The following is a 3,176-nucleotide window of genomic DNA, read 5'->3' as shown; positions in this document are numbered from 1 at the left end:
AGAATAATTTATTTTACAACTTGCTTGATCATTTAAACTTAATCATTATAATTAACAACTATTTCTAATCGCTGCATGAGCCTTTATTTCACCCAGGTGTGCAAACGACAAGGTAATAGATACTAATACTTTACCTTATGCATGTATACACATTTATTTGTAAACACATGTGTGTATATATATATATTCCCGAAACGCTCAATATATTCATGGCTTTGGCGACTCCATAAACATTATTCATAACCATTTGTAGCGAGCATTCTAGTTTGGCAGCCACTACGCACTTCCACACACATGCATACTTTGTTATTGTCTTAGTAGTCTTTATCCCATTTAAAAGATTTCTTTGAATTCATAACAGATTTAACACGCATTAATATATTTCATAAGATGTTCTACAACTTGATTATAAATACGCCCAAAAAGCACATGTAAACCATTTCCCCCAACCATACAGACAAAATATTCTAGATCTGAGTAACAAAATATGGGGTACATCTACCATTACCTCCTTCCAAGCTACTAACTTTAGTTCATTAGATCAAAAGAAATACAAACAATTTCCACTCTAGGTTTCTATATCATGACCCTCATCTTCACTCGGGTCTTCCTCCATTTCACTCTCTCCATGTAGGTGAGCATCCAAGTTACTCTCCAGTTGGGCTACTTGTCCTCGTAGTTCATTTATTTCGCCCTCCTTACTAAGCAACTTAACTTCAAACACATTCTTATCTCTAACCAAATCTCCCATTTTCTTTATCATGTCTCCCTTATCCTGGATCAAGGCCTTCACTTGTTGTTTCAGCTCGTTGTTTCTTTTCCTCAACTCCGCACAAGTCTCCCGGAAGGTTATCATTCCATGCATATTAAAATCTCCAATTTGAACATTAGCCCGAATACGTATTTTTCCTATCATCTCTTCCGCTGCAGTTTCCATCATCAAATCTACACTTTCCATCAGAGGCACTTGTACTTCTAGTTTAGGTTCTGGGTCAGTGGTGGTACCATCAGGTAGATATACCTGAAGTAGTAAGTAAGCTGTGTCTTCCCCTAGCTGGATAGTGGACCACGGGTCACCATATCCTAATAGCCGGGTGATTTCCTTCAACATCCCTACCTTTGATAAGATCACAATCCCTTCCTCCGTGTCCATCTACAAGACAAAATAACTTATATTAGTACTAACACATCTCGGCTTAATCACAAAAATTCCATACTTAGCCACTAAATTCCTATGTAGTTCACTTAATTTCAACTAAACTTCATCTTAGGCCTGGGCTATCATTCAAACCTAGGCGCTCCGATACCAACAAATGTAACACCCCAAATTCTTCACCATAGGTAGTTACACGGCACGGTAACTATTCGTGTATTCCCAGATACTCGGGTCCACACAATTAGCATACCGTAAGCCTTAATTATCGGATTACATCATCCTAACATCAAAGTTTCCAAATTTCTTAATAATCCATACAATCGTCCCATAGCAAATACATACTTATGGACCTAATACCGATAAAAGTTCTTACATCCTTTTATGAGGTTCTAAATTTATTACAAAACCATGAACCGTATTATGCCTGGATCCCTTCACTTAGCACTTCCGATTATCTACATGTATGAAAGACATGTAGGAGGGTTAGCCAAGCTAATCATAGAACATATATATATAGTCATTTAATTTCTTTAACTTTCGAGAAATTTTAACAATTATATAAGATCACTCATAATAGGAAGAACCAAATCAATATGCATGTAGTCTAACAGGAAACAACATAATATAAAAGACGAAATGTCATTTTATAGAAACGTAACTCAAATTCACAAGTCATGAAAAAAAAAACATTCCCCGTCTGACATTCCAATGGTATAGTAATTCACGTATTCCCAAGTACGATTTTCCCGGATTCGTCAATTCGGTTAGTAAATGGGAACTCCACCGGTATGCTTTCCCGTCGGAAAGATCGTGGCGAAATGTTTCAAGGGTGTGGGAGTATAATCGCTCCAACCACACCACCCTAGTCGCACCACGGGACTAGTTGCAAACCCACAACCGAGCCAAGGTTGAGGTGGCCATGTGCACAGGCATGCAATGCTTATATCCGTTAATTCCGAGTAACGAGGAATGCAGTACAGGGAGTTTGAAATCATATTGTCACTAGTATCAATCAAAGGATTTAATGACATTCAACACCTCATAAATTTCTTAGCACAACATCCCTTTTAATCAAAGCATGGCATGCAGGTGCATTCACAACTCAATTCATTTGTAACTCTAATTACGAAATCGTCAATCTATACAAGCTTGGATTCAAATTCTGAAATGTCGTGCACATATAAAGATATGTATAGCGAAATTTCGTATCATTTTTTTTTCATGGTTCTCAATCGGCATCTATGACACATAATAATTGGACACATATCAAATAGTGTATTTCCGTATAATCATAATAGGAAAAACTTGCAAATCACGTCAAAATATTTTAGACATAGTAGCGACGACAAACCTTACATAATCACATCAAGTAGTAAATATATTCACTTAAAATCTTTTTAATATTTTAGCAATGGCAACCCTCACCTTTGCCGACAATTCAAGTTTGAGCAGGGCCTTTCCCTTTTCTTTTATCGTAAACAAGGCTTGGTCCAACGTCTTCCGTTCCTAGTCAAATCATTTGCTTTTACTTCAACAAGTGCACAAGCTTAATGAACATATTAAGTATATTGCTACTTGTATGATATGAGTTTATTAAGCTTTAAGATTTTGGTTCAGTGACCGTATATTCCTAGTTTTGAAAACAACGAATTTCGCCTGACTTGACTATATCATGATCTTAAGCCAAATCTTGTTATACTCGGTTTACCACACATTTATATCCAAAATAGATAGAGCTATGTTAGTCAACATTTTTATATACTAATAGTATATCATTCATCATATCTATATTTCCTATTCCCGTTTATGCAGGTTATTGGGTACAAGGCTTCTAGATTATTTCATGCATGTGATAATTTGTTTAAGGTCACATGATTCATGAAATACATGTATGCAAATACCAATAATCAGTGTCTCCATTTATGATCGTTACTCTTAAAGAGACATCACTTCATCCTGACTAGTAATCTATAACCTCCAAATTTTATCATGCATCTTGGGACCCACACATTCCCTCAAA

Source organism: Tripterygium wilfordii, chromosome 2 (genome assembly GCF_013401445.1).
Source record: "Tripterygium wilfordii isolate XIE 37 chromosome 2, ASM1340144v1, whole genome shotgun sequence".
NCBI lineage: Eukaryota > Viridiplantae > Streptophyta > Magnoliopsida > Celastrales > Celastraceae > Tripterygium > Tripterygium wilfordii.
This window is presented reverse-complemented; position numbering follows the sequence as displayed.